The sequence below is a fragment of the Oculina patagonica genome, chromosome 3 (genome assembly GCF_052425735.1).
Source record: "Oculina patagonica isolate OP01 chromosome 3, crgOcupat, whole genome shotgun sequence".
NCBI lineage: Eukaryota > Metazoa > Cnidaria > Anthozoa > Scleractinia > Oculinidae > Oculina > Oculina patagonica.
Window position 1 is genome coordinate 2940974 of NC_135760.1, and position 9075 is coordinate 2950048.

Genomic DNA, 9075 nt, shown 5'->3' on the forward strand with positions numbered 1-9075 from the left:
AGAAGAACACCACGTACCAAATCAAGGCTTTAATAACTGGTCCGCCATCTTGGTATGGCGAAAACGGTATTAGTACCGTTGTTTGTTCTGGTGTTACCTTTACATTCACAACTAACGTGAACAATTATGGAACTGGCACTGAAGCTGGACTATTTCCTGAAATTCTCTTTTCTGTTTTAGCGTAGTCAGAATAAACAGTCACAATAAACCATACAACAACTTGACACATGGACGAAATGAAGTCCAGGATTTTTATTAGGAGGGGTGCACCACTAAGGAATGGCGTAGCTGATTTTTTTTTAAAGAATACCAGTTGTATTAGAAAGCTGCTCGTCATCTTAAGGGGTGAGGGATGATGCGCACCATCTGCACCCTTCCCTTAGATCGTAAATGACATGCATATGTTGCACTATGCAGAAAGTTAACTATATAGTGGCTTTCAAATGATTGTCATGAAAACAAAGCAAAAGCTATCACTGTGGGAAATCACAAAGGACACATGACTTGTACTCATTTTTTTTTCCAGACAATAAAGTGAACCAATCAAAACTCGAAGCAAATACATGTAGTTTGGTTTTAAGCCAATTACTAAGCATAGTATCGAAAAACAAATGCAAATGAAATTCAGATTAAATAATAATTCATTCGAAATGCAGGGTTTGCAAAGCGACTAGAACTTGGAAAGCAGATGTACCTGACTTTCCGACCGAAATTCTTCAAACCGTATGAAAGGAATACGCTAAAACTCGGCACAAACGTTTGCAATATCCTGTTCTAGCTGCAGCTTTAAAAAAATGCAAAACAAATCGACAAATTTTTCGCAATTTGAAATAACGTCATTTGTTTGATATTTTCAAAAATTCGGCTGAAAACCATCCATCTTTATTGACTGCTAACATTTGATGTCTATACACGATCTTTTTAACTTTTACACACAAGATTAAGGTGACATCAGCCTCAAAACTGGCTGGTACTGGGTTATTATAAGTATATCACATTTATGCGACGGTCAAATCAGACGCATAACACAACAGTTTTTGAAGGCAAAATAAAGATGTCGCTCGTTCAGGAAATCTACGGAGTGGATTTTCCTGTAAGTTGTTGTGAGTAAACTTCAACTGTTTGGAAGCGTTTTGGCGCAATTACAAAAAAATTCACCGTGGCATTTTAAAAAAAATCGCATTTTAATAAAAACGAAGGCTTCCGAAAATCGCTCATAACTTAAACAAATCGCGTTTGATCGCTATAAAACTTATCATTTTAAATAATTTAAGGATTTTTCTTTCAGATTCTCAAAAATCTAAGCAATCGCTTCACGTTTTCCCGTCTTAAATCGCGCTTAAAAAAGGGAACTGTCAGTCTCATAAATACCCGCGGGCCACCTAAGTCACGCTATAGTTTTGAAAACTGAGGCGACTGGGGACGAGTCAGTAGTGACGTCAGAAGGTTAAGTTGTCACGCGTCGCGTTTTTGTGCTGCGGTTGTCGTTTCGGTACTCGCTGGTACTTCAGTAGCCTGAGTAGAAGGAGCTTAAAAATCGCATATTCGTACGCTAAAAACATGTTTACCGCCGAGAAAAACTGGCAAACTACGAGACCAACCATAAGAGAAAGAAACAAGTTTGTGTTCAACAACGATATTTTCAGCGATGTGAAGTTTGTTGTTCGAGGCGTCAATGGCGAAAGTGAAAGTAAACAAGTGATTCCTGCTCACAAGTTCGTGCTGTCGATTAGCAGTCCTGTGTTTGAAGCCATGTTTTACGGTGAGCTGGCGGAAACTAGAGACTCTATTGAACTGCCTGACTGTGAGTACGAGAGTCTGTTGGAGTTGTTTCGTTACATGTACAGCGATGAAGCGATCTTGCACGGAAGTAATGTGATGGAAGTGTTGTATTTGGCGAAGAAATACATGGTGCCTTCATTAGCAGATAAATGCACGGAATATCTGCAAGATAACTTAGATCCATCAAATGTGTTTGACATCCTACCACACGCTCAGAAATACGAAGAGAAAAACCTGGTGGATCGATGCTGGGAAGTGATTGATGATAAGGCAGATGCAGCTGTGAAATCAGATGGCTTTGCGACAATTGAGAGATGTTTACTTGAGGCAGTAATTGAGCGTGACACTTTGAACATTGAAGAGATAGAGTTGTTCAAAGCGGTGAACTTGTGGGCAACAAAAAAATGTGAAGAACAAGGCCTATCGACAGATGGTAGTGAAAAAAGAAGAATTCTTGGAGAACGGATTGTGAAAGGGATACGTTTCCCAGTGATGAAGGAATATGAATTTGCTGATGTCGTTCTTGACAGCAAGATACTGACACAAGACGAAGCTTTTAGTGTTTTTAAGTTTTTTAATGCAGTTCTGAGACATCCACTTGGCTTTCCTGAGAAGAAAAGAATTTTTTGGCAATGTTGCTACAGATTTGGCTCCGTGGATAACACTGGCTCAGGTTATCCTTATTTACCTGATAAAAAGGACTGTCTTATCTTTAAGGTCAACAAAGACATCTCATTACTTGGAGTAACGCTCTGCGGAGGCAAAAACAATACGTATTGTGTGACTATAAAGATAAAAAATATGAACAACAGTAGTTATCTCTGTTCCAAATCAGGACAGTTTTCGTCTGAGTGTATTAATATGTCAGAACCTTTTTCGTACTACGGTTTCAATATTTTCTTCGACTGCCCCGTTGACATAAGGAGAGATGTCAGATACCGGATTGAAGCTTCAATCTCTGGTGCCAATTCCTGTTTTGGTCGAAATGGTAAATATTCTGTCTTTTGTTCAGGAGTTAGTTTTAGTTTTGACAAGAGTTCTGAGAGTAGCAACGGAACAAATGTTGGACAGGGACAATTTCCAGAGTTTCTTTTTACTGTACTAAATAATTGAATGCTTAATTCATTGCCCTGTTATTGCTTCAGAAGTTCTTAATGTAGGCAATTCGCTAAAGTTATATAATCAACAGATAATGGTAAACTTTCAGTTCAACAAATGCGCCCCATAAGAAAGTTGACAAAGAGATCTTGTTATTTACAACAGGCCATAAAATATAAATACCAATGTGTATGGGTGATTCTTTGATATTTATGTGTTGTGTGGGTCCAATATTTCTATCTATTAATCTTATAACTGCAGTGAAAAGAAAGCAACGGCACAGACTTTAAGATGGCGATTTTGTAACATTGCTGTAATACAATATAATTAACTACATAGAAATATCGATGATAGTTTGTAATTTTTATGATAATTTACATTGTACCCTTCTTAATGAGTAGCTGTGAGCTTTAATTTTGAGTTATTTCATATTGTATAATTTCCATGCTGGAAAGTGCAATAAAAATGGAACTGGCTTCTTGTTACTTTTACCAATAGCATATTTTTCCTGACTTCAGATCACCATTTACTTTGCTCTCAATTTTCCAAGATCTTCTTTGAAAGCCAAGCACATACACAAACTATATAGTCCATCAGCTAGTGGGGTTGTATGGCTCACTTAAGAGGAACAAACGAAACTTGTCTAATATTACTCTTTGACTATTAAGCATCATAAAAATGTGTGATAGCAAGGATAAAACGGTAGCTTTCACTGTGTAAATCGAATTTGAAATTTGCTCTCATATCCTTCTTTTGGCCGCCATCTTGGATTTTAAAACAAAAATCCTTAATTTTTTTTATTCGTTCTTAAATACTTACTGATTTTTTGCTTAGATATATATTTGAGAGATACTACATATTCGGGACATTATCTTAGCATTGTTTACGGTAATAAAAGCAAAGTACGCAATAAATGAGGTCGCAATGTCCGCCATTTTGTTTTTTCAGCTCGTTTTCCTTTTGCTCCTCAATCATCTAAAATAACAAAATTACCATAAAGGCGTTCCATCGCAATGCTACGTTTTTTAAGTATACTACACCATTAATCAGTATACCCCAAATCAGATTACATAGCTACGTTCACGCATAAGGTTAGAATAGGGCTCAGTTAAGAGATTGTTGAGTACAGAACAGACAGAATCGCCACACTCGTATAAAGTCCTCCTTCACTGCTGCTATGCTTCTGTCAACTCTTCTGGAGCGGTGAAGGAATTACCGGAAGGGAATCAGTAGCTCTTCTCTAGATTGTGGCTTGAAAATTTCCTCTTGTAAAGTGGAGATGCCTCGCGTGGTGGGAGAACCTCTGGCTTTACTTTCCCGGGCGCCGTTCACTTTTCTCTGGCTTCACTTTCCCCGGCGCCGTGAATCTCATATCACAGCACATCCACACTCTGACACGTCTTCTCGTACAGCTGATACACTTATCCTTTCGTATCTTTAATGATCACCTCGGATACTGCAACTCCTCCCCGCTAATCGCCATAGCTCGGACGTACGTTTCGTACGTTGGCAAAGCTCCACTTTTCTGGTCTTCGCACCTCTTCCCTCTTTTTTAAAGTACTTTGCATGTCCGTGGGACCATAGGTTTGAAATAAAGGGCTGGGTTGGAAAATGACGATTGTTTTTTAGGGGGAATTTTTTCAAGACACTTGAATGGCAATGGTATTTTATCTACGCGCTCTCTTTTCTTCGTGAAATAATTTTTAAATCTGCACTTTTTGCTTTATTTTGTGGTACAAACAGTCATATTGTGAACAATAATCAGCCGTGGCGACGTCACATATGACATCACGTTGTTGTTTTTGAAACACTAGAATGAACGAAATCATGTTGTTAGTTCCAAATTAAGTTTTAAATTTGCGTTTGAAAGCGATTCGTTTACGTTAAAAGAATGCAGGCAGCTTTGTAGCTTTTTCACCCCAAACATCCAAGATGGCGGCCAAATTAAGAAGCGTATTGGGGAGCCAATTTAAAATTCGATTTATAAGTGAAAGCTACCGTTCCAACCTTGCTATCATACATTTTTGTGATGCTCAATAGGCAAGGATTAAGATAAGACATGTTTCGTTTGTTCCCCGAAAGTGAGCCATGAACCCAAATTTTCGGATCTCAGCTGATGGACTAATAGTGAAAACCGGCTCAGAGCGGCCAATTGTGGGCAACCAAAAATGTGAGGATTAGTGGAAAATTAAGTCTAACCGACAAATGGTAGAATTAAAAAGGAAGACAGATCTTGAAAGGGAGATGTTTTCCAGTGATGAAACAACAAGAATTTGTTACTGTTGGTCTGACTGCGAGTGCAAGATACTGACTAGAAGTATTAAACGTAGTTAAATATGTGTCTTATTTTTACGGTGTGAACGTCCGGCCGGGTGCGTGTAGTTCTGAAATAGTTGTTGATTACTGCCGTTTCGACAACCCGAGCGGAAGACATCTTCAGAGACACTTGAAACTGAGAGTGACTTCCGCACAGGTTGTCTTGGTGTTAATGCTTCTGGGAAATTGGTCTTCTGGACAAACTTGATCCATAATTGCTTCCATAATTTCGATAGCCTTTAGCTCTCCAGTTTGGGTTGCCTGTTTTCTAGCTTTCTAAACAAATCTTAACATCCATGCCGTAATTCGACTGAGAAGCCGAAGAAGGGAGGAGTACGAGTATTTCCTTTCATCTATTCCAAAGGGTGTGGTGAGCTGTGTGGGTTTCTCTTGGTTTTCGTAAAAGGGATACGCTTTCCTGAAATGAAAGAAACTGAATTTGCAAATATTGTCGTTGAAAGTAAAATTCTGACTCCAAATGAAATTAACAATAATTTCGTCGAATATTTCAGTTCAGGTTTAAATTCTTCTTTGGAATGTTTAAAAACCCAGAGTTCTGGTTTTCGTGATGACTATGGCAGATTTGACTCTGTACTGAAAGGACAATGGGATTGTGGAGGGCGAGCCTATGGTATTGATTTTACTGTTGACAAAGACATTATGTTGCATGGATTGTGTTTGTTTGGCAGTGAGAAAAACTACTACTCAGCCGGTAACTTTAACAATAAATAAAGATGGCAGAAATCGAGCCCTGTCTAAAGCATGAACGTTTTCGTCTAAATTATTGCCACAGACAAACGGACACTATTACGGATTTGAAAGTTTTGTTCCATTCTGCAGTTAGAAGAACACCACTTATCAAATCAAATCTTTTATAACTGGTCCGGCATCTCGGTATGGCGAAAACGGTATCAGTACTGTTGTTGATTGTTCTGGCGTGACCTTTACATTCACAATAAACGTCACCAATTATGGAACTGGCCTGACTGAAGCTGGACAATTTCCTGAAATTCTCTTTTCTGTTTTAACCTAGTCATACGGACTTTAAAATAAGTCATACAACAACTTGATAACTATACCTCAACTGAAAGTGCAATTTCAAATGACATGTTGCACTGTGCAGAAAGTTAACTTTATAACTTTCAAATGATTATCGTAAAATCAAAGAGAAAGCTCTCCCATTGTGGCCAATCACCAAGGACACATGTACTCATTTTTTCTTCAAACAATTAGGTGAACCAATCAAAACTTGAAGCCTAGTTTTCATTAGCGACGCAAGCACAAGTGCAAGGTTAACAGGTCTTATTTCACCGTTAAAACGGCTTCGACGCAAGCAAACGCACAAGTGCATTGCATTTTGATACTTGTGCTCGTGCTCGTGCTTGCGGCAAGCACAAGCACAAGCACAAGGGTCAAAATTTGTCCTTCTTGCGTGATTGCGCGCGCTTGTGCTTGCGCTTGCGCTTGCGTCGCTAGTGAAAACCAGGCTTTACTAAGCATAGTATTGCCAAACCAATGCAAAAGGAATTCATAATATCTACACTCAAGTGAAAAGTACTCTTTTTATTACCTATGAAAATGTCATCATTGCAGCAAATTGTCCAATTTCTGCAAATATATATCATCGGATGAGGCTAAGTATGACATGAAGAATTATGCAGATTGAGGATAATTAAAATGAATTAAAATGGCTACTAACTTTGGCGTAGAATTTTCGCTAACAATGGCCAAATCCTCCAGCTAGTGTCGCTGGTTTATTTGATGTTTCTCGGCTGAAGATAAACTTTAAAAATCAAGTGGCTTCCCTTCGAAGCTTCTTTGATGTTTTGCTATCTTTATCATCTAATATTTTGGCCATTTTTTCGTCGCAATGTTGAAATTTAGCGACCATTTTCCCCTTCGGCTGAGCTCTGTACAAAGCCGTTTGTTGCGTGATGTCAATCGTCCAATAATTTTCCTATTATTGGACGATTGACGTCAATCGTCCAATAATTATTACGTCATTCGTCCAATAGTAGAAGCGTCTTCTAAATTTAATTGGTGCTAGCCGGTTAGTTGGGATTAGCCGAGGATTGAAAGCAAATCAGAAACGATGAAATATTTTGAATGAATAATAAAAGCATTTAGTAAGCGTTGCTTATCACAACCAAAAAAAATCAAACTTTAACTAAGAGCCCTCGAGAAACTGAAACGAGGGCTTTCCACAAGGTGCTCGAGATTTCCCAAAAAGTTGCCCGTAATTTCTCAAAAAATTGCTCAAAAGTTGCTGCAGCTAATAAAAGTTGCTCTAAAGTTGCTCCAAAAAATCCAAAACGCTGCTTCTAATCAAGAGAATTTCTCTAAATATATGCTAATTTCCCTTTGTGGGTTAGATTTCGAAGCAGTTTTCTGCAATTTTACAGCAAAAGAAGTATCCTAATATAAACATATTACAGCAAGGCGCCCAAAAGTGTGACCACTTTTAATTTATTTACATTCTTTCGTGCAGATTTAATCCAATCAAAAGCCGTGGATAGCTTGCAGTTGACTTCTGATTGGATTAAATCTGCACGAAAGAATGTGAATAAATTAAAAAGTGGTCACACTTTTGGGCGCTTTGCTGTAAGGGAAAAGTTTGTTAAATAACAAAATAACAAGGTTGACTTTAACTGAGAAATGTTTCCTGACGAGTTTTGTTATGTTTTAGGCAGAATGAGCCGAAAGTTGAAACCTCTTCAGATGTTCCTCGAAAATCTTCGGAAACGTTTGTATGGCCTTTGAACAACACTCGAATAATCTTCGGAGATCTTCGGTCTTGAAATTGCTCAAAATGCAACAAGTTGCTCGAGAGGAAAAAAATTGCTCGAAGGGGAAAAAGTTGCTCGAAATATGAAAAGTTGCCAAAAAGTTGCCGAGCAACTTGTGGAAAGCCCTAGTAGAAACTATATGCTTTGTACAGTGTCAGGTTAAAATAATGACAAATTGCGTGATATCACTTGCAAAGTGACTTTGTGTTCATGTGTTGCTTTTAAAACAAACGCAATCTTGTGTTGTTCCGTGAATACAACTAAGCAAGGAGGCGAGGAGGTGAGCGCGGCCTAGTGGTTAAAGCCTGGTTTTCACTAGCGACTCAAGCACAAGCGCAAGGATAACAGCTCTTATTTTACTGTGAAAACTGCTTCGTTTCAAGCAAAAGCACAAACGCATTGCATTTGCGTGCTTGTGTTTGTGCTTGCCGCAAGCACAAGAAGAAGGATCTAAATTTGTCCTTTTTGCGTGATTGGGCTTGTGCCTGCGCTTGTTCTTGCGTCGCTAGTGAAAACCAGGCTTAATATTAAAGGGGCATCGGCAACCAGTGTCCTTTGCGCGCCTCTGTTGTTGTTATTATCCGGGAGATCGTTTGCTCGTTTCTGTGTCAAACACGCGCGTGAAATAGAAGTTGAGAAGATGGATGAAAGTTTGTTAGATATTCAGGGGGAAAAAGTGTTGCCGAATTCAATTATTTGCCAGTTAATCACTATGGCTCCCCAGTAGCTCGTGTAAGTGGCAGTTATGTGTCGGGAAGCCCACAAGCTAATCATCCAAGCAGAGTGGTGAGTCGCAATAAAATTCTTACTTAGGTACCGCTAAAATTGTTTTGATCTACTTTCTCGTTCACGATTCAAACATAAATATAATTAGAAAGATCTATTTTACGTTGGCTTGTTTCAGACATGCCAAAGCAAGAACACTCGCAGCCGAAAAAGCGGAAAACACCGCGGTTGTGTTTGCAGAGATGCGAGCTTCGAGCTTGAGTGCTCGGCGAACTGCGAATGTGGCAGCAATGTCAAACCGTGCAGGAAGAACAAAGCTGCCACGACTTGGCCATAGATAAAACAAACAGAGTTGAAGCTTTCAAAT

General features: G+C 38.8%; 1 pseudogene; it reads left to right on the forward strand.

Moving 5' to 3' along the window:
- The first annotated feature begins 1560 nt into the window (after window positions 1–1560).
- LOC144646211 (BTB/POZ domain-containing protein 6 pseudogene) lies at window positions 1561–3144 on the forward strand (annotated as a pseudogene).
- Window positions 3145–9075: the final 5931 nt, after the last annotated feature.